At 41.1% G+C, this 22,488-nt stretch overlaps 2 pseudogenes; both read right to left on the reverse strand.

Annotated features, from left to right (window-relative positions):
• Positions 1 to 1,725: 1,725 nt before the first annotated feature.
• Positions 1,726 to 4,574, reverse strand: LOC142440184 (L-aminoadipate-semialdehyde dehydrogenase-phosphopantetheinyl transferase pseudogene; annotated as a pseudogene).
• Positions 4,575 to 5,423: 849 nt separating this feature from the next.
• Positions 5,424 to 22,488, reverse strand: part of LOC142440185 (ATP synthase F(0) complex subunit C1, mitochondrial pseudogene) — a 49,910-nt pseudogene continuing 32,845 nt past the window's right edge.

The raw sequence follows: 22,488 nt of genomic DNA on the forward strand, positions 1-22,488 counted from the left end.
ATTCTTCTCCTGTCTTCATTGCTCCTTGTCCAGCTTTGACAGCACTTGAAGCTGTTATACTCTGTGCCACGGATCAGCCACACCTTGGTGCTTAAAATGAACGCTTTACTCCTTAGCACTTTCAAGAGACCGTGTGCCGCAGATTTGTGCAATGCCATATATCCTTTGATTTCTTGACTGCTGCTTTCAGGAGCAATGATTGTGTGTCCAAATAAAATGAAATCCTCGACAACTTCAGTCCGTTCTCCATTTGTCACCATGTCTATTGGTCCAGTGAAGAGGCTTTACATTAAGTTGTAATCTGTACTGAAGACATAGGCTTTGATCTTCCTCATCAAGTGCCTCAAGTCCTTCATGCTTGTAGGTTGTTACTCACACGTTGTTATTTCCACCAGCTGTTGGTCCCATTTTGATGCTGGATTCTTCTTCACATGGTCCAGCTTTTCTGATTATTTGCTCAGCATGCAGATTGAATAAATATGGTAAAAGGATACAGCACTGAGGCATATTTTTCCTGATTTTGAATCATACAATATGTCTCTCTTAAAATGACTGCCTTTTGGTTTATGTATAAGTTTACATGCCTCACTCACTGCCATCAAGCCAATTCGGACTCCTAGTGATCCAATAGAAGAGGGTAAAACTGTCCTTGTGGGTTTCTGACACTGTAGATCTTAGGGGATTAGAAAGCCACATCCTTCTCTTATTGAGCTACTGATGGTTTCAAACCGCTGACCTTGTTGTTAGCAGTTTAATGCATAACCCAGTACACCATGTGAGCATAGCGAGTGAACCATAGGTTTTTAAAATCCACACAGCTGACTGTCTTGGCATTGTTAATAAAGCACAAGTAAACATATTTCTGGCATTCTCTGCTTTTAATCAGGATCCATATGACATCAGCAATAACATTCCTTGTTCTGTGTCCTCTTCTGACTCTAGCTTGAACTTCTGGCAACTCCCTGTCAATGAGCAGCTGTAACTGCTGAATTGTTTTCAGAAAAATTTTACTTGCATGTGATATTAATAATATTCAGTCATAATTTCTGCATCCTGTTGGATCAGCTTTATTTGGAATAGGCACAAATATGAATTTCCATCAATCAGTTGGCCAGGTAGCTCTCTTGGTGTAGACTGGTGAGTGCTTCCAGTGTTACCTCAGTTTGTTAAAATATTTTGCTTGGTGTTTTGTCAATTTTCAGAGTCTCGTTTTTTTACTGATGCCCTCAATACATCTTGCACTTTTTTCCCGGAGTTATATTTATTGATTTGAATGAGCAGTGGATGCACAATTACAACAAAAACAAATCTCACAGCCAAACAAACATGCTCCCATTTTAAGGAAATAACTGTTGGAAATTTCATTTGCCAAGAAAAAATTCTGAATGGATATACAACAAGGTTTTGAAAGCAGTTATTTCTGAAAGATAAATCTAAATGTTTCCATCTTCTATCTCACCTTTCCTTCCACCCCCAGCATATGTTTATAATTCTATCACCCTTTTCTATTTTGTCAAATGAATGTGATTTAGGGGAGAGATAAAGAGGTCAACCTATTTAGTTGAGCATTACTGAACTAGAAATCAATTTTTTTGAAAAAAATAGGAAAGGTGATTGCTGTTTTTAACTATTTTGAAAACAAAATTTGATATGAAGGTAGTCATTTTTCAGTGAGTACCAAGGATTACAAAGTTTTTATTTTTCTTTGTTACTTAAGAAGTCATATCATGATTTCGTACCATTTCATATTAGTATTCCTTCTGTGAAGCAAAAACAGTCCCCAAATGGAGGATCCTAAGGGTCATAGGAAGAGCAGATGCCATTAAATCGTTAAAGGTCAGAACCTGAGATGGCCTGTGGGTAGGCTCAGCATCATCTTGAGAGGGAACATCCTGACGTTGACACCCGCTGCGTTTCCCAAGAGCTACTGCAACAAAATGCTGCGCATCTGTTTTGCCTTCCTCAAATACCCATTCTTTTTCTGCCTTCCCATCCAGGGATGAACGAGTTTCTCTAAAAACTTGGTTTGCATCCAAGTTTAATGAGGATATATCAAATTCAAGCCACTGTAATTCAAATCCTAATCCAACACTAATGGCTTTTTATTTTTTAAGTGATGGGATTGTCTGTTACTTCTCAGCGTGTGTTTATTTATTTTAACACTATTGTGATTTGAGTGAACGTTTACTGAGCACATTGGCTTTCCAGTTAAATATTCATACACATTTTTGTTTCACCAATGGCTTTTATAAAGCTTCCTTTCAATGTCCAATTTCTAGGAAACGTATCCAGATGAGTCCATTCATCCTTAAAGCTTCTGATGGTTTCCCACTCGTTGTTAGTAAATTTTCCTTCACATAATATGAAAGAATTCTGGAATTGAATCACGACCTGGAAAGCTAGTCTTCATGATATCAATTCCAACTTGCAGCTCAGAAGCAAGTATCGCATAGTCTTCTTCATGAGAGATGTTAAAGTTGAAATTGGGATATGGATTCAATGAGTCTTTTGCAAGTATTTATTTCTTTGTTTATGCAGTTCTTGGCAAGCGAATATTGTGCTAAGGGATATTCAATTTCTCTGCAACCAATTTCCTTATCATTAGATGACCAGTCATGACTGCCTTAGCAGCCTGGGAAAGGATAAACTGGCCAATGCGCTCCTCTTCCTTTGACTGGATCGATGGTACCCCCAGAAGCCACTCTGCCCTGCTCGGCAGCCAAGTGCCCAACACACGCCCTCCCTTGCTGGCATCCAGCAGAAGTGCTTGGCAGGGTAAACCACGCACTGAAAATGGACCTTGCTGCCACCTCCAGGCTGAGATGGCACGGATGCTCTGGACTTCTGTTTTCAAAACCATCGACTCTTTATCATAAGCTACGTATTGGGATGGTTGAATGTGGACCAGTTATTTTTGGTATAGTGACTCTATGTACTACTCCCATTGTCTTTCGATGGTTCCTGGGTTGTTCAATATTTTGCCCATAGACTCCTCCAGCATTGCAATTCAAAGGTTGACTTTTGTTTGTTTGTTGTTCTTTCAGCTTGAGAAGTGCTCATTAAGCTCACCCTTTTTGGTTTTCTAACTTCGGGTCTTTGCGTATTTTATTGTAATACTTTACTTTGCCTTCTTGTGCTGCCTTATGAAATTTTCTGTTCAGTTATTTTACTTCATCATTTCTTTAATTAGTTTCAGCTGCTTTACATGCGAGTCTTTTCTGACATCCACTTTTGTCTTTGCTTTCTTTCCTGTCAGTTTAGTGAGCTTCTTGCTTTCTTCATGTATGCCATTCCATTTTTAATTTATAACAAATTACTTTATTGGGGGCTTGCACAACTCTTATCACAATTCATACATCTATCCATTGTGTCAAGCACATTTGTATATTTGTTGCCTGATACCTGATCCTATCGACACCTTGTGATCACACAGGCTGGTGTGCTTCTCCCATGTGGGCTTTGTTGCTTCTGAGCTAGATGGCTGCTTGTTTATCTTCAAGCCTTTAAGACCCAGACACTATATCTTTTGATAGCCAGGCACCATCAGCTTTCTTCACATTTGCTTATGCACCCACTTTGTCTTCAGTGATTGTGTTGGGAGGGTGAGCATCTCCTCCAGATTGTTTATCCTATCTATCTTATCTAGATAGAACTGCAGAGATAATAATATGCTCAAAAACAAGACAGAGCAAAACAAAGCGACAAAACAACAAAAACCACCACCACCACCGAAAAAAACCCTGTAAATAATTTTGTTCTGTTGCATGCCCATAGTGTTTCACCTCAGTGTGGCGGGGTCAGATTGGATACAATTCCCACAGTGTGTCTCCAGTGCTGTCCCCCGTATCACTATGGGTCAGTGAGAGACGTCGTGTCTGGTCGTGGGGCTGGCCCTATGGTTTTCTCCGTGCATTGGCTGCTCTGAGCAGAAATATCGTCCTCAGGTTTGGTGGACCAGGATGTGCTTCATTCTTTTTCCCTCCCCTTTAATTTGCTCCTGTGTGCTCTGATCAGACATGTCCCTCCCTCTGTGCTGTAGCTTCAGTGCTGCCCTCTGAAATGAATTCTTCTGGCGGGGAGGGAAGGCTGTTCACTTAGTTGGGAATGAGGCTGCCCCTCAGGCCTCTCTATTGGTTCCTTGCTTCAAGCCAGTGCATTGTTTTCTTGTCTTGGAGCATCCCGTGGAAGTCTGGTCCCTCTTTCCCTGTGGAGATATAAACAACACCCTTCCCTTGGGTGAGTTAGTACCCTTTTCCCATGGCTACCCATGTGTTTCCTCCCCTCCCCCCTCCTTTTTAGTTGGCTACCGTACTTATCCCTGGGTTTAGTCTGACTTCTGCCATATTACCTGGACCTCAGCCCAGGAATGTATGTGCACGTATGATGTTCTTTATGTCATCTCACAGTTCACGAGGCCTATCCTTAGTGTACAATGTGTCAAATCTCAAAGTTGTACCTTGCTTCTAATAGGCTTGTGTTAATTTTCTGAACTTACGTAAGTGTAGTGATGGTCTGTCTGTTCCCTAGTCAGCCCGTGACTTCGATGGGCTGCTGATACTGACCTTTTCTGTCATCTCTTGCCATAGATGCACCCAGTTTGACTCTTGTGTATTCCATCTAGTGGAGTCTACGTGTATAGCTCACATTAATCTTGTTGAAAGAGAGTATTTGCAATGAAGAAGCTGTTGGTCTTGCAAAATTTTATCTTGTGATCACCAGTTTCATATGTATTATCATGGCCATGTTTTCCAACTACTAATCCTTCCTTTTTGTTTTCACATTTTACTTTCCAGTCACTTGTAATTATTAGTGCATCTTCATTGCATGTTTGATTAATTTCAGACTGAAGAAATTGGTATAATATTTCAATTTATTCATCATTGATTTTATTTTAACTGTCAAAGGACCCTTTCACAGGAGTTACCTAAGACCATCAGAAAACACATAAATATTTCACAATATATAATTACACATTGTTTTTGATTAGTCACTATGCTTTAATTATGTTTAATTATGTTTAATTATGTTTAATTATGTTCAATTTGAACAAGGAAAATATATCTTGAATATCGAATATTTACACTACAATTCATAACAGTAGCAAAATGACAGTCATGAAGTAGCAACAAAAATAATTTAATGGTTTGGGGGGCAGGCACCACAACATGAGGAACTGTATTAATGGGTCGAGACATTAGGAAGGTTGAGAACCATTACTTTAGTCTTTTGACTTATGGTCTGCTGAATATATTCTTTTTGGTTTTCTAACTCTAGGTCTTTACATATTTTCTTACAATATTTTACTTTGGCTTTTTTTTTAAAGAGAGAAACTTTGTGTTTAATGGTAAAGCTTAGCACACTACAACACAGGGGATGGTCTGGAGCTGAAGCCGCAGGGACAGGTTGGTGAACCCCACAGAGCTTCACGTGGCGAAGAGGATGAGGAAGGCAACCATCCAACAGAAGAGCCCCTTAACCGCAGACAGGGAAAACCCCAGGATGGCATAGGAGAAGAGTTGCTGCTTGAGAGATGGGTTCCTGGCATAGCTGATGATCAAGCTGCCGAACACCGTCCCAATGCCAGCTCCGAACCAGCCACACTGACTGTGGCTGCCCCAACACCAGTACTCTTGGCTGCTGCGTCAATATCCCTGGAAACAGTGCTGGTCTGGATCTCCTGCCTGGCCACCTGGAGCAGGGAGCTGCTGCTGCAAGACAGTTTAGATGGTGTTTAGATGGGATCTCTGCTTGATTCAGGAACCAGGTAGACACAGGCCTGAATAGACCCCTGGCACAACAGTGGACCAGAGCTGGAGGAATGAGTAATGCCCATGGTCTATATATTTTCAATCTCTTAGCTTTAACTCTGGGTCTCTTACTTTGACATCTTGAGCTTCTCTTTGAAGTTTCCTGTTCAACGCTTTCACTTCATTATCTCTCCCATTTGCCTTAGCGACTCTATGATTGAAAGCAAGTTTCAGAGTCTCTTCTGACATATACTTTTTTTCCATCTTTATTTAAGTCCTTCAAAAGATGCAGCAACTATATTTTGTTATTGCTCCATTTCCATCAGGCTTACTTTTGAATGGCCTTTCAGTGTTGTGAAAATAGGATTTAAAAAGAAATACATATAGGATTTTTCCATTACCAACTTTGTGTGTGTGTGTGTGTTATTGTTTGAAGTGAACTTGTTGGTCACAAGACTCCAAATTCATTTCAGTTCACTTTCCTCCTTTTTTCTTTAAGCCACTCAGTCCACTGTTTAGGTTTGAGGGCTAAGGAATCTGGAGGGCTGACATATACTTTGATCTTTCTTTCTCACCTATCTTCTTAATAACCTTTGGTTTTCTTCATGTATGATATTTTTGATGTCATACAACAATGCCTTGGCCTTCTTTCTGATGCAACATGGTCAATGCCAGTCCATTTTAGCCCATGCATTCTTAGAATGTTGGTCTTTATTCATTCCATTTCATTTGTTATAATTTCCAATTTTCCTAGATTCATATTCCATACATTCCAAGGTCTGATTATTCGTGGAGGTTTACATCTGTTTCTCCTTACCTTGGGTCATGCCCCATCAGCAAATGAAGGTCCCGAGGGATTGACTCCCACAGGCTTTGCTCCCTTAGTGCCATTATGGTTGACTCTACTTTGAGAAGGCAGCTCTTCCTCAGTCAGATTTTGGGTGCCCTCTGACCTGAGGGCTCATCTTTTGTCACTATGTCGGATAATTCAGTGCTTCTATTCATGAGATTTCCCATATCTGACAATGTTTCATTTGTGCTTATTACATTTTTGTGGTAAATTCCTCAGAAGCAGAAAGCTTATTCCTTCTTCATAGTCTGTTCTTAGTCTGGAAGCTCTGTTGGAACCTGCTCATTTTGGGTGACCCTGCTGGTATTTGAAATACCAGTGACAAAGCTTCCAGAAGTCCTAAAACACACACGCCACCGCAGTAGGACAAACAGACAGGCGGCGGTTCCCTGTCATAGTCAGTGTATTTCCTATGGAGTCTGTCTTTATTTTCACTCCTGTTTTATGTTATCTGTATATGGTCACAGTTCACAATTACATTTGAAGTCAATTCATCTACTTTTAAGACTTCGCTTGTATTTGAAATCTGTCGTTATACAGTTTCAGTTACTTTCTGGTAGGCAAAAATCTAGTGGATTTTCAGGAGTTGACAGCTGACATTTAATTTTTACTTTCTTCTTCCTTTTGCCAATCTTGTAAACTTTATGCTGCTCACTAACATTTGCACCAATACTTACTCATGGATGAAGCTGGATAAAACATCCAATAAACAAAATTTTGTGATTTCTGAGAAAATTTGAGGAAAGATTCTTTGGAAGAGGAATTAATACTCTTTGATATAAATTAGAACTTTAATTGCCTGTAGAATTGATTTATCTGGACAAAACGATTTTCCTGGATTCTTCTGAAGACTAATTCAATTGTGAATAAAATCCCCTTTTGAAACTAACTAAAGGTTCAGGGACAACTGGTTCTTTTCTGAAGTTTTGGCCAACTGGGAAAAACTTTTAAGGTGATGGGTCTAATGGAGACCTCCAGATTAGTTCATAAGACAGTTTACTTCTCACTTCTGAAAACAACCAGAACTTCTACTCTTGGTTAAAAGATGGAGAGGAGCCCCATTACAGCAAAGTGGGCTACATGTTGGGTGGTGTGTTAGTCTGGGTACTTTAGAGAAACAAATCCACAGAAACTCATGTATAAGAGAGAGTGTTATATAAAGGTTAAGTGCACATTAAGAAAACATCCCAACCCAGTGCTGCCCAAGCCCACAAGCCCAACATTAACCCTTATGTCTGACACCAATCCACAAAGTCCTCCTCCATCTCACAAAACACACACTATGATGCCGACTGCAGGAGGAAAGCAAAATCAGTGAACATGTAAGCATCTCAGTGCTGGCAGCGGTCTCCACATGGCTGCTTCAGCGCCCAGGGCTGTATCGGGGCTGGTCCATGCGGCTTCTCCTTGGGGATGCCTTGCAGGATGTGGGCCTTGCCAGTTGAAGCAGGGAACTGGCTAAGGCAGCTGCACCCTTGTCCGACTATCACAAAGCAAGAGACCTAAGAACTAGAAAGGCGAGGCTCACCGAGCCATTTATCCCTCCGCCCTTCAATTAACCCCATATGTGTTTATTGGCCAGGTTGGCACAATAAACTAACTACCTCAGGTGGTTAACAGCATGTTTAGCAGTTCAAACCAACCAGTCTCTCAGTGGGAGAAAGATGAGGATTTATCTCTCGGTAAAGAGCGATAGTCTCAGTAACCCACAGGAACAGTTCTACGCTCCCTGTAGGGGCACTATGAGTTGGATTATCAACTCAATGGCAGTGAGTTTGGTTTTGAGTTTATTGACAGATGGAGGAAGATTGTGTGGCTTTAAGATTTTTATTTCTAGTTTTTGCCTTTACATTAACTAGCTATGCATAATTATAGTAATCCAATTAATGAAAACAATACTGTGACTTATTGGGTTATTATTATATGTAAACTATATACTTATAAATGTATTATTACTGAAGATTTTATAATCTATGAGTTAGAATATCTTAAGGCATATGAATATTATGATGCATATTTTACATGTAGTCCACAGATGAAGTCTGTAGTAACAGATGATGAAGGAGTTCAGGATTTGCAACCAAAATGAGATGAGAGGCTGACTTTGGAATAGGCCATCAATTGCTTACATGTAAGTTCAGGTTGAAATTAACAATAATTAAAACAGGATGGTGAGAGCCAAAATGCAACCTTGAGTATATCCCACCCTAATTTCAGGACTGGCTCAAAGTATCTGACACATTGGACACTAGTTGTAGAAAATTGATGAGCCATGGATGACAACAAGAATACCACACAGAAAGAAAGCACTAGGAGATTAAAAACCAAGAAAGAAATAAGATATCAAGGTGGATGTCAAAAGAGACTTTGAAACTTGCTTTTGGATGTAAAGTAGCTAAGGACTACAGAAAATTCCAAAGAACATTGATGAAACTGAAGCACTTCAGGGTCTGGATGGACCTGGAGAACATGGTGCTGAGTGAATTAGTCAATCATTAAAGAACATATGTTACATGAGACCACTGTTAGAAAGAAAACATAAGAAAAAGATTTTCATAACCAAAGAAACAAGACTTGGATGGTTATGGAGCCAGGGTCAGGGGTGATGGTGGTGGTGGGGAGGGCAAAGTGAAGGTAAAGCTATAGGCTAGAGGGTGACCTCTTTTAACTTGGGTGAAGAGGAAGATAGTATTCCAAGAGAAGAAAGAGAGATCATGTGTGGGAGAGAGGTGGGTCAAGATATTAGAGGGTTTGAAAATTAGTTTAAGTTGCTGAATGCAAAACTGATTATATGAAATGTAAATGCCCACATAACTTCCCAATGGAAAGTTAGAAAAGGGAAGGAAGGAGTATTAGAAGAGATTGTGATGATGTATATACAGCTTAAAAAAAAGTTAATTATGGAGGTGGATGATATGTGAATATTATATCAAGAAAACTGTTTAAAAATCAGACAAACAAATAAACCCAAACTTTAGCTATAGTTACCAGGGGTGAAGGAGGAAAATATTTGCTTAGGAGACATTGAGTTTATTCTAATGGTGGTGAAATAATTTGGAAAAGGATATCAATAATGGTTAAACCACACGAAGAGTAAAATCAATGGCACTGAATTATACATGTAGAAGTTGTTGAATTGGAGAATGTCTTGTGTATATTTTTGCCACAATTCAAAATAATCATACAAATAACAATGAGTACAAGGAAGATGAAAGTTCTAAAATTGATTGTGATAATGATTATACAGCTCTTCTTCATATGATTGAACTATTGAATTGCAAGATATATGGAGGAAGGACCAATAGACATTTTTAAAGTTAAAAAAGGGATAATAGAAAGAATACAGAGTCACGGTGACAAAAAGAACTGATTAACGTTCTTGCATTCTGAAAGGTAGCACCTGAGCAAGAACCAGGAAGAAGGGCAGGTTGTACTGAAGACAGTAGTGAAAAACACAGCTCGAGTGAATCGATGGAATACCAATTTAAATGTTTCAACAAGTTGATGAAGCTCTGGAAGAACTCACTCACGTGCCAAGAAATTTTTAAGTAAACTACCTGGCTAACCAACAGGAAGAGATCCACATTTATGCCCATTTCAAAGAAAAATGACCCAATAAAATACAGAAATTGTCAAACAATATCATTATATCACATACAAGTGAAATTTTGCTAAAAATAATTCATCAGTACATTGACAGGGAGCTACCAGAACTTCAAATTGTATTTAGAAGAGGTTGTGGCATGAGGGATATCATTGATGACATGAGATGGAGACTAGAAACATGTTTACGTGTGTTCATAGACTGTGAAAAGACAATTAACTGTGTAAACCAAGAAAGCATGAATAGCCTTGAATAGAATGGGAATTCCAAAACACTTAGTTGTGCTCATTTGAACTTGTACATGAACCAGGAAAAGTTGAACAAAACAAGGATACGGTGGTTTTAAAGAAAGAAAGGTGTGTGTCAGGGTTGTATCATTTCACCATATTTATTCAATCTCGACGTTGAAAAATAACCTGAGAAATTTGACTTTATGAAGAACATGACATCAGGATTGGAAGAAGTCATATTAGCAACTTGAGATATGCAGAAGACATAACCTTGCTTGCTGAATGTGAGGAGACTTGAAGCACTTGCTGATGAAGATCACGGATTGCAGCCTTAAGTTTGGATCACAATTTAATGTAAAGAAAACAAAAGTCTTCACAATTGGACCATATTTCCATGATAAATCAAAGTAAAATCAGAAAAATTGTCAAAAACATTTCCCTTTTCTTGAATCTGCAATCAATGATCTTGGAGGCAGTAGTCAAGAAGTCAAAGGTTATATTGCAAAGGACAAACCTGCTGCATAGGACCTCTTTAAAATGCTGGCGAGCAAGGATGTCACTTTGAAGATTAAAGTGTGCTTGACCCAATCCATGGTATGGTCAATCACCCCACATGCACGTGAAAGCTGGACTAAGGAAGACTGGTGAGGAATTGATGCATTTGATTTACGGTGCTGGAGAAGAATAACGGAAAAGTGGGTGAGGGGTGACAGAGGACGATGTACGATATGGAAAAATAGTCTATAACTTATCAAGGGTTTGTGAGGGAGGGTGGATAGGGAAGGGAGTGGGGAGAAATGGGGAGCTGATATCAGGGGCTCAAGTAGGAAGAGAATGCTTTGAAAATGATTATGGCGGTACATGTGCACATGTGCTTGACACATTGGAGGAATGTATGGATTGATATAAGAGATGTAAGAGCCCCCAATAAAAGTATTTTAAAAATAAATGAAAAGAAAAAAGAAAAGAAAAGCAGAAAGTACCATGGCTGCTAAAAGAACATACAAACCTGCCTTGGAAGAAGTACAGCTAGAATGCTCCTTCGAATTGAGGAGGATCGTGAGACTTTACCTTTGGTACTTTGGGTGTTGTCAGGAGAGATCAGTCCCTGGAGAAAGACATTGTGCTTGGTAAAGTGGAGAGTTAGTGCAAAAGATGAAGACCTTTGATAAGATTGATTGACACAGCGGCTGTACCATGGGCTCAAACAGGAATGACTGTGAAGATGGCACGGAACTGGCCAGGGTTTGCTCTCTTGTACAAAGGGCTGCTGCGAGTCAGAACCAATCAGCAGCATGAACAATGTTTACAAACAGAGCTCTTGGGGGGTAGAAACTGTTAACATGGTCAGCTGATAACAAATGATTGGAAGTTTGAGTCTCCCAGGGGTGTCTTTGAAGAAAGGCCTGGCACTCGACTTCCAAACACTGGTTTGAAAACCCTAGGGAGTACAGTTCTTCTCTGATGCACATGGTGTTGTCAGGAATAAGAATGAACTCAATGACCACTGGTTTTATTTTAGAGATGGGATACTGAGTCACAGAGATGCTACGTGATTAGTCAAAGGCTACATGGATGATAATGGGTAGCAACCTACCCACAATGTTATTCTGCCTTCCCATCTTCAATTTCTTGGTCACTCTGGGCCTCCTTTTCTCTTCCATCAAAAGGGGAAACTCCTGACTCCTCTGACACTCTCGTTCTATGTGAGAAGAATAAACAAAGAGCCATGTGAAAGGACAAGTGTTTTGAAGACTATAAAGTGGGGGAGGATACAATTATTAAGATGAATATGCTAAAGGAAAGAGGACTCTTTGGATCAAGAATTAGAGATTGACCTTCAGCAAAAGGGCGGCTGTCACTGTGTTGACAGCTCAAGATGGGACCCCGAGTGCCTACCTTCACAGCTGTCAGAATGGCAGGGCAGGGGACAGATGCCAGGGCTGGGCATCCAGGCGTGAGGGGCCAGGCCTTCTTTGCCAGAGTCTCTGGGCAGATTCACTCAGATTTGACCTTTTGAATGTAAAATATTTGTCAAGTTGCCAAGTAGCCAAGGATTGTATTCAGCCAGGAGAGAAATAGTCTAAGCTGATCGAGGGATACTTTGACCACAGGGTTGTCTCTGGACAGAAATGGTTTCCACTAGGCTCAAGTTATACTTGGAAACCACAGCCTCACCACTATTTGGTGGGTATTTGTCAATGTTCTGGAAACATTGCCTCTGTTTTAGAAAATGTAGTGCTGTTTGTAAACTTTTAAATTAAAAATAGTCACATATTTTTCATTCTGTAACTATGAAATTATGTAGTTTATCTAAGCCCCCACCCCCAAGTAATAGCCTCCTTCCCTAATTCTTGTGCATCTCTGTAAGGTTGGAGCAAAGGGATGCTCAGTCTCCTGACATTCATCGATATAAATAGTATGTTTGTGGAAACGTCGCAGCCTCACCATGTATTTCATATTTTGACAAGAAAGCTCTGTGAAAAGTAAAATCCTGGATGTTCTGCAACTTTGCTTTCAGTAGTCTTCCTTTAAGAACTAAAGCACAGAGGGCTAGTGATTTTCCTCAAAAGTTTACAGCCAGGGACTATCTGAAATATAAATCCTTCTCATTTTTATTTGTGTGTACAATTAGCCTTATGGTAGATTGCAAAATGCCTCCAAATTCTTCTCATCTCCTATCGCACTCTCCTTTAACCGTCGATGTTGTCATCCTTCCCAGTGAGAGCTGGAACTTCTCTTCCCACTGTCAGTACCCGGGGTTGGCCGTGTGGTCTACTTTTTATTTAAAGAAAAGTTTTATTGGCGTATAACTCATGGCATATAATTCACGTGTAATACAGTCCAATAGTTCGATTGCATCAAGAAGAGTTGTATGATTGCCACCACAACCGGTTTGCAAAGGTTCTCTTCATTCTTGTACTCATCGTCAGTATCTTCCCAATCTCCCCCCCTCTCCCCCCCCCCCCCCGCCACCCGCCCGCCGTGAGTCCCCAGGGAACCATTCGTCCAGTCACTGTCTCTATAGACACACCTATCCTGGATTTCACATGCAGCAAGGCATTTTAAAAACAACAAACATAGCAACAATAACAAACGAAAGCATAACAATCTCACTCAAAAAGAAAGCATACAAATTTAAAAGACTAGAGCAAATTTAAAATGGATCGTAAGGGTCATCAAATGATAAGGGGCTAAATTTTAACCTAACTGTAGCTGCAATAATCCACTTTCCAATGTGTTCTGCAAGGAGAGCAAGGCTCTTCCCATCCCTGGTCCATGGTCAGAGGGAATTCACCAGATGTTTAACCCATGTATATTTCCCTTTCACTTAACACAAAACAAAACAAAAAAACCGGAGTAACAAGATAGTAGATTGTAATCTTACTATATTTCCCACAATCGACTTTACAATGCTCTCTGTGAGATAACAAGGATATATATATCCATCAACTGTGACCAAAGATGCATTGGAAGCTTAATTCATATGTGGATCATGCAAATGCAATTTGGGCTTCCACTGTCATCCACAGCCTTCTGTAAACCAAGGGCTTACAATTTAAGCTCTGCTATTATTATCTTCTTTGGATTTTATAATTTGCAGTCCTTGGATCTAACAAGGCTGCTGTGCTTCTTTCACATGGACTTAGTTTACACCTCACTTAAATAGCTGCTTGTTTGAAGACCAGTCTTTAATACGGCAGCCACTATTCCTTCTGATAGCCAGGCACCATCTAGTTTCTTCACATGTGATCTACCTTGACTGATGGGACATTTAGGTATGTAATACAAGCAGAGACTTGAGACCTGATTGTGACTTGAGCTTTCCCTTATTTGCTGCAGGAAACCCATTTACACCAGACCAATCTATTGTATAAGGCGCTGTTGGATTGATTTTGACTCATAGAGTTCTATGTACAATAGAATGAAACATTGTCTGATCCTGTACCATCCTCACAATTGTTTATAGTCTCTACATATTACATATCTAAAGTATGTAAGACAAGTTTCCACATACCAGCTTTTAAGGAGCATTCTGGCTCTACTTCTTCTAAGATAGCTTTATTTATTCTTTTGGCAGTTCATGGCATATTCAATAGTCATTGCTAACACCATAATTCAAAGGTTTCAATTCCTCTTCAGTTTTATTTATTCATTATTTAGCTTTCACATGCATAAGAGACCATTGAAAATATCGTAGTTTGTGTCAGGTGCATATTAGTTCTCAAAGTGACATTTTTGATCTTTATCACTGTAAATAGATCGTTTACAGCAGATTTTCCCAATGCAATGTGTTTGATCTGTTGACTTTTATTTCATGGGTATTAATTGTGTATCTAAGTAAAGTTAAATTGTTAACAACTTCAATCTCTTCTCCATTTGTCATGATATTGCTTATTGGTCTAGTTCTAAGGATGTTTGTTTTCTTTATGTTGAGGTATAACCCATTCTGAAAGCCACAGTCGTTGCTCTTCTGCGTGAAGAAAGCAGAAGGTCTTGAAAGAAAGGAAAGAGTGCCATGGATGTAGGAAGAGACGGGAATTTGCTCATGACTGTATAGTCGCTACAGTGAAAGGAAGACATGATGGGCTAACCAAAGAGCCAAACAGATTTTAAAGGGAGACTTAAGAAGACAGTCACATATTATAATGAAATGTCCCCAAACCTGGAGCTGAGAAATCCAGAAGGAAGAAGACGCCTGGCATTTCTCAAGCTGCCAGTACTGAAGACAAATTTAAGCCTTGAGTTTCAATATAGAAGAATTCTATGGGGAAATATTGAAGGATACAGGAAGCACCAAAAGAAAACAAAGCTGACAGACAGTGTTACTGCACCAGCAACAGGTCAGTATTCAGACACCTCAGGAGGCAGTATCTGATCATGACTGATGCTAGGGCTGGGAGCAATCCTAGGTGCACTAAAGGCATTGGCAAAACACAAGGCCCCAGGAACTGATGCATTAGCAATGGAAATATTTCCCTTTTTGATGTTTCTTTTAAATCATTTTATTGGGGGCTCATACAAGTCTTATCATACCCCATACATACATCAATTGAAGAAAGCACATTTGTACATTCGTTACCCACAATTGGAATATTTCAATGAACAGTTGCAACATGGGAATCAGACACTCCTCTGTGTGTGCTTTTGGACATTTGGAAGGCAGCCTCCCTCATCAGAAGACTGGAAGAGATCTGTATTTGTGCCTTTCCAGTAATGGTGATCTAACACAACGTGCCACCACTTGTCTGTCAGTCTGTTGTACTGTGATGGCTTGTGTGTTGCTGGAAGCTGTGTCACTGGTATTTCAATGCAGGGTCACCCAAAGTGAACAGGTTTCAGCAGAGCTTCCAGACTAAGGACAAACCACGAAGGTCTTGACTCCCCACTTCAGAAGAAGTAGTTGCTGAAAAACTTGTACATGACTTTGAAGCATTATGGATACTGAAACCCTAGTGAATGGAAGCAGCAGAACATTGTTGGAGGGTGAGCCCTCAGGTCGACGAGCACTCCAAATGTGACTGAAGAAGAGGTGCTTGTGAGGAAGAGCTGCTTTTTCCGAGTGGAGTCAACCAAGGGGGAGTAGTTGGGTCAAGCCTGTGTGAGGGGAGCCACCTGGATCTTCATTTGCTGATGGGCACAAATTAAGGTTAGGAGAACACCGCTGAAAAATCTTCCAATGATCAGAACTGGAGTGTTCAAAGTATGGATCTAGGAAAATAGGAAGTATTTAAAATGAAATGGAACACATAAAGATCAGTGTCCTAGACATTAACGGGCTGAAATGGACTGACTGGTATTGGCCATTTTGAATCAGACAATAATATTATTTACTATGCTAGGAATAACGCAATTAAGGGGAAAGGTGCTATATTCATTGTCAAAAATGGATATTTCAAATCAATCTTGAAGTATTGTGCTGTCTGTGAGAGGATTACATCTCTCTGCCTTCAAGGGAATCCAATCAATCCAAATATTATCCAATTTTTATCCACAAACCACAAAAGCTCGTGATGAACAAATTGAAGAATTCTCCCAATGTCTTCAGTTAGAAACACACAATCAAGGTGCCTTGATAAGTATTGGTGACAGGAATGCAAAAGTTTGAAATAAAGAGAGAGGAACAGTAGTTAACAATATGGTCTTGGTGATAGAAACCAAGCTGGGGATCACGTAATAAAATTTTGCAAGACCAAAAACTTGCTCCTATCAAGCACCTTTTTGGACAATGCAAAAGGTGGCTATGCACATGGACTTCCCTAGACGGGATGTGCAGAAATCAGACAGACTATCAACTGTTCATTTGGAAGTTCAAAGTTATGTTGAAGAAAATTAAAATAAGTCCATGAGAGCCAAATACCACTTTGAGTTTATCCCATCTGAATTTTGAGAACATCTCAAGAACAGAGGATCGACCTGAGTATGTTCATTTATATAATCAGGATTGTTTGATGCATGAAATCCAAGATAGATAAACCCTTTAAAAATAACAAAGGGAGCAATGATTCCCTGAGGCTACAGAAAGAGTGGGAGGGGAAGGGGAACTGATAGCAATGATGACTGTGTAATTCCACTCAAGGGGAACAAATAACAGAGTTTTAGGTGAAAGGATACATTGGAGGGTGTAAGAAAAGGATATATATTAGGGGAGGGGAGAAAGGGAAACAGATATCAAAGAATTCACGAAGAAAGAAAATGTTTTGAAACTGTTGGTGGCATAAATTATACAATTATGCTTTTTCTAATTGAATTATGGATTGTTATAATATCTGTACGAGCATCAATTAAATGATTTAAAAAAATTAAAATAACTGTGGAGAATGGAAATTCCAGAACAGAAAACTTAATTGTGTTCTTATGGAACCTGTACATAGATGAAGAGGCAGTTTTAAAAAACAGAACACGGGGATTCTGCATGGTTTCATATCAGGAAAGTTGCACACGAGAAATCTGTCCTTTCACCACACTTATTTCAGTTTCTTTTCAGGGCAAATGATCTGAGAAGCCGAACGATACAAAGAAGAAGGTGGCATCAGGATTGGAGAATGACTCATTAACAATCTGCATCTGCAGAAAAAGTGAATTTACTTATGCATTCTTAATTTCTAATTCTTGCTAGTATATAAAATTGTATCTCAAAATATTAATCTCACAGTCAGTCTAACCTCTCCTAACATTTGTATTAGTCTGTATGTCTTCTGAGTGTTCTCTTAAAGTAATCATACATACTTACTGCTCTTGAGTGGGTTGATTCACTGCAGCCCTCTAGGTTTAGCGCTGAGAGCGTTCCTCTAGAATTTCCAAGGCTGTAGCTTATAATGGAAGCAGACTGCCATACCTTTCTCTCAAAGGAGGTTTTATCTGCCAACCTTTTGTGAACATCCCGGTGCTTAACTACTGCGCTATCAGAGGGCCTTAAAATAAGCAGAGATTTATTTTTTCAGACTCAGAGTTCTAATTTCTTGTTGTGATTTTATTGTACCAGCGTTGACGTTCATGATATAGGTAGAAGTGATATTAGTGGGACTCTTGCTCTACTCGTGAATTGGAATGATGCTGGCATTTCTCCATTGAGAGTGATGTTTGCTGTAGGTGTTTATCAGGGTTTCCTTGCCTTTGGGGCATGGCTCCTTCATTCTTTGAGCTCTTCTATCCTTTCTGGCACACAAAAAGAGATGTTACAGCTTTATTTTACATATTTTTTACTTCATCCCTGGAGTCAGACATTTCTCCAGAGTCTTTGCTTCTTTTACTTATGAATGGTATATAGCAACCAAGATGTTTGAGCACCATATAAAAGAAAACATAGCCACAATGCCATTCAAAAGCAATTCATTATCATCATCTAAGCAGTGTTAACATTTTGTTTCATACTTAAAAATTTTTTTATACAGTATGCTTGAATCATGATCCAAATAAGGCCTACATATTGCAATTAGTTACATGTTTTAAGCCAAACCAAACCAACTCACTGCCATCAAGTCAATGCCAACTCATACAACTCTAAAGGACCGGGTACCACTGTCCTGTGAGTTTCTGCGACTGCACTTCTTTATGGGAATAGAATGAAAGCCTCTTCTTTCTTTCATGGAGCAGCTGGTAGCTTCGAACTGCTGACCTGGCAGTTAGTAGCCCAACCAATGTGTAACCGCTTTTCCCCCAGTAGTCCTGATCAAACAAAATAAATCCGTCTCCCTTCTGGGATGTTTAATGGTACATGCCAACTTGGCGAGGCTGTGGTTAACTATTGCTTGGCAGACACTGTGGTTAACTATTGCTTGGCAGACACTGTGAAATCACTTTTCATTTTCGTCTGATGTAAGTAATCTACCGAAAGTTAGGGAGTTTCCTTGAGGGTGTCGCCTGCCTACAGTCTACACATAGATGCCCTGGCGCAGCTCATTTGTGTTCTTGACCCTGAACCCTTTTCACTGCCTAACTTCTTGATTTTGTATGTCTCTGGCTGCTGTACGACCTGCAGGTTTGGGGTTCATCTGTCCCCGTGACCTTGCAAACCAGTCAGTCGAGGTCTTCAGCCTGTCAACTGACCCATTAATCTGGGGCTCGCCATCTACCATAATTGGGGAGGCATTCCCTTGAAGGAATTTACTCTCTAATTCTGCAGGTTTATATACTCTTCATAGGTTCTGCTCCTTTTGAGAGCCCAGTCTAAGACACCACCATCTCATTTTCGTCCTTTGTAATTCCATTTAGAAGGAGCTGGGCATTTGTTCTGTTGACTTTCATATTGCTTGGATTTTGCTGATTGTGCTCCTGCCATGTAGATTAATGATTTCCTCTGCGTGGCCTGTAAAGTGCTGGCTGGAACTCGTGGTTTGAGCACATGTCGATGAGATCTTCTTTGGTCAGAGTCCTTCGAGATTCTTTCACCAAGGGGTGCCTGGTGCCTAGTTGTCTTTCTTGTTGGGATGGTAGCAGGCTATACCGCGCCCATTTGCTTCTCACTCACTGACATCCCATCACGGCTGACTCATGGTGACCCCGTAAGACAGCATAGGCCTGCACCTGTGGGGGTCCAGATTTAACTCTTTATGGGGAAGAAAGCGCCACCTTTTCCCCTCAGAGCTGCTGGTGGTTTCAAACTGCTGACTCAATGAATATGCATTGAACCCTTCTGTGGCTGTATGCTGTTAAGTTGATTCTGGCACACAGGGCCACTATGTGCCAAGTTAGAACTGCCCCCTAAGATTTTCTAGGCTGTAATGCGTACAGGAGCACATTGTCCTACTAACTGATAATGGATTCAAACGGTCAGCTTTTGGGTTAACCAATGAGCACCTAACCATTGAGGCACCAGGGCTGTTTATTCTGCCATTAGGAGGCACTCAGCAGCAGCGAATAAGCAACTGGTTGTGTCATGCTTGTTGTGGGTGGGGCTGCTCTTGGATGAGACACTGCTTTAGAGGGTGTGGCAGTTACAGAATCTGCCACTTGCGAAGGGGTGGAGTCTAGCCCGACAATCAGGTCACAGCCAATGGGGCCTCTGTGTGCACATGGCCTTCTCCTGAAGAGCCTGTCTTCCTCCCTGGAGGCACAACACATACAAGCTCTGCTTCATATTCCTGTTGACAAGCCACATGGAGCTACATTGATGGATCTAGAGTCCTGGAGCTGAAGGAGCCACGTGGAGACCCCTGCCAGCATTGAGATGCTTCCACCACCACTGAATTCACAAGACTTTCCACCCACTGGCCTGCTATCTTCCTGTATTCGGCATCATTGCATGTGTTGCATGAGTTTGAAGAGGAATTTATAGACTGATATCAGACATATGGGCTAATATCAGACTTATGGATTTGATCTGGACTGGGCGGGGGTGTTTCCTTAATGTGCAATTGCTCTTTCTTATAAACTATGAGTGTCTTTGGACTTTTTTTCCTGTTCTCCTCAGACTAGCACAGATGGTGTATGGGCTTTGAAGCTGAGAGCCCTCTGACCAGAAGAAGACCACAGCTCAGCTCTTGAAGAGGACGGCAAGGGAGAGGGTCCAGCAAGTGCCCGCGCTCTGAGGCCGGCATGAGCTTGGCCTGCTCCAGGAAGAGAAAGGTGGGGTGGTGGGGGTGGTGGTTGATGCAGAGTGAGCAGGTAGAAAGGTGGGGGAAGACAAGTCTAGAGAGTTGACTAGAATCCAGCCCTTTAGATTTTGCACTGAGACACTGTGCAGGGATACCTAGGAAATATCGTGGGTTTGGCTCCGGACCATCATGCTATTATAACCCAGTGAGGGACACGCATTTTTTGACTTCCCAGTGCGTGTAAAAGTTACGATTACCCTCTACTGTGGTCTATTAAGTATGCAGTAGTAGGATGAAAAAGTGAGAGATACTGTGAAAATCACCAGATCATGACGCAGAGGCGTGAAGTGAGTCAATGCCACAGGAAAAAATGGTGCCGTAAAGACCTGGTCTGCACAGGCTTGCCACCAACTTTCAATTTGAAAAACACAAACAAACAAAACCCTGCAGCATGTGTGAACCACTATAACATGAAGTGCAGTAAAAGGATGCATGACTGTAAATCAGGCTCTATGATGGTGGTAGTTGTGTTCACTCAGCAGAAAACGTGCAGCTACAGAATCCTACAATGGTTTAAAAATGACTCCCCCACCCTGCCCCCCTCATCCGGCCAGATTGTCTTGTCTTCTGCCATTGGGAGGCCCTTCTGCGGCCTGAGTTTTGAATCTGCTGGTTGTCCTCAGTGCTCTCTGTGGCTGCTGATTTGAAACTCTTTGAAGAGCCAGCCCCTTGGTGATTTTTGCTTTCTGCTCTACCCTGACCTCTGGTGGAAATGGCCCGTTAAGACATAGACAAAGTGAGAATCTGGACGCTTAGCCTCCTCCTCCACCCATACCAAATTTGGCTTGGTAAACATCATATTATCAAGGCCTTAAGTCAAGCCTTTCTTCTTCAGGTCCCCAGGGTGTCACAAGGGGCAGACATTCAGACACTGCCATGGGGTACCCAGATGGCTTCACTCATAAAAATCATTCTTTAGCTTGTGGGTGGAATGGGCCTCTCCTCAGGTATTGGGCCTTGCCTGATCAATTGTCAACATTTCATCTCTGGCCTCAGAGGTTGCTTCAGCAAGGGAACATGATCCAAGTGGTCGAATCGTGTCTCTCTAGGTGCTGATACTTGGACAGTGGAAGAGAGGGGATCTCTCTCTTCTTGGGTCTAGACTGAAACGTGTTGTATACCAAGCGTGGTGCAGTGGGCTACACATTGAGCTGCCACCCACAAGGTCAGCAGTTTGAAACCACCAGCTGTTCAGTGGGAGAAGCATGAGGCTTTCTACTCCTGTAGGGAATTACAGTCTTGGAAACTCACAGGGTCAGTTCTAACCTGCCCTTGAGGGTCACCGTGAGTCAGAATCAACTTGATGGCAGTGAGAGGGTTTTGAAATGTTGCTGCCGTGTCCGTATTTTTGGCCATGTAGTGAAAGACTGAATGAGGATTCCATCAATGGCGAGGAGGAAGGTGGGGTCTGGAGATGCAAAGCCAGCTGTCATTTACGCCCTTGCTGCCACTGTTCCAGCAGTTCTGGTGGTGGAGTGGGCTACGTACTGAGCCGGTCACGGCAAAAGCAGTGCTTTGAATTCCCCAGCCACTCTACGGAAGAAATATGAGGCTGTCTTCTCCCCTTCAGTTCCACAGACAGTCCTTGGTGTTGCGACCCTCTGAGATTTTCAAACTTCAGTGAGTGTAAGGGCCTGACATACACAACGGTCAGTATGCTGTGCTCTTGGGCGACTCCGATCCACCCACAGGGGTGGCACCAATGGTTTGTGCTCAGTGACTAACTACTGGCACCACGAGTGGGTTGCAGATTGCACTGGGTGATGGCGTCAGAGCAGGCGACACAGAAATAACCATCTATGAAATTGTGGTGCAATATTTCAGCAGAAATATTATTTAACCTCCCTGGCGGTAATCCTGAGTGTGGCTCAGGGTAAATGTTAACTGTGTATTAAAGTTTATCACACCTGGAATGTCTACTAGAGAGATTAAAATGAGTAATTTCTTAAGAATTACAGGC

Source organism: Tenrec ecaudatus, chromosome 2 (assembly GCF_050624435.1).
Source record: "Tenrec ecaudatus isolate mTenEca1 chromosome 2, mTenEca1.hap1, whole genome shotgun sequence".
NCBI lineage: Eukaryota > Metazoa > Chordata > Mammalia > Afrosoricida > Tenrecidae > Tenrec > Tenrec ecaudatus.